The sequence below is a fragment of the Propithecus coquereli genome, unplaced genomic scaffold, assembly GCF_000956105.1.
Source record: "Propithecus coquereli isolate 6110/MARCELLA unplaced genomic scaffold, Pcoq_1.0 Scaffold403, whole genome shotgun sequence".
Taxonomy (NCBI): domain Eukaryota; kingdom Metazoa; phylum Chordata; class Mammalia; order Primates; family Indriidae; genus Propithecus; species Propithecus coquereli.
This window is the reverse complement of record NW_012149764.1, coordinates 1,715,103-1,716,149: the sequence shown is the minus strand read 5'-3', so window position 1 is coordinate 1,716,149 and position 1,047 is coordinate 1,715,103. Positions and strand designations below refer to the sequence as shown.

Here is a 1,047-nt window from a genome sequence, read left to right as displayed (position 1 = left end):
TTATACAAACACACTCAATTGGGGCTTTGATTTTTTTATAGGGTAAATTTAAATTCTTGAAAGCAAATGAGTCTCTCTGTATTATAGCCTCTTTCATCTATAAAATATTTTGTAAACACAAGGTTAGTGAAGGTCACTTTAACCTATGACATGCTTTTCCTTTTATCATAAAAATTGTAGCTTTGTAACTTCGTAAGAGTGTATTTATTATTTACTAATCATGGTACATATTTGTAGTTCACTTAATATTTCTGTGTATTTGTTCAAATTTAGAATTTTTTTAGTGCCCACAGTATCCATAAACTATTTTATTTCTTTAAATTTGATTTCACTAACGTAGCCTCACTGCTGCTGTCTGTGCAGCAGACTAGCAGGGTGATGAGAAGGCATTATTACTGGAGTGAGACAGACTTGAACTTGAATCCTGGCTTTATCTAGTAATAGCTCTGATCCCGGCAAATTATTTCATCCTCTAAACCTTACTTTCCTCTCCTATAAGATGGGAATATCTACTTCGTTGGCAAAATTAGGAGTAAATGTATGCAGAGTTTCTATTTCATAGTAAATGCTCAACATAGGGTAGCAATAATTAAGTCGATAATAGTTTTATGATAAAATGTTCAGTGTTCATTATCTTTCAATTTTAAGTGTTACTACCATTAAATGGTCCATCTACTAGGTTCTAGTCGCTCTTAGGATTGGATTGACCAACAAGCAGAAACATTTAAAGCTTTGTCTCATAGATTTTAGCAAGAATCTTTCTGCATATTACATTGTTTTGTTCTCAGACCCTTCTTCCAGGAGGGAAAGAGAGTAGGATTAGGATACTTAAGAGTTTTTTTGTTTGTTTGTTTGGCTTTATTTTTCTTTTCTTTCAGCTTTTAACTGTGTATTGCCATTTTTTAGCATATGTCATCTAGGTAAAACCGATTTGCCTATTAATTCATGAATGTGAGTGAGAAAATACTAGAATGGTACCAGTAGTTGACTAGACTACTTATTTGGTTCTTATTTCCCCCAAATTATCGTTGTGTTTGATGACAGCTT

General features: G+C 32.7%; 1 protein-coding gene across 2 annotated transcripts in view; it reads left to right on the top strand.

The window, feature by feature from the left end:
- The window catches only part of RFX3 (regulatory factor X, 3 (influences HLA class II expression)), a 358,295-nt gene that overhangs the window by 147,614 nt on the left and 209,634 nt on the right, over positions 1-1,047 (top strand). The gene's annotated exons all lie outside the window — the stretch shown is intronic.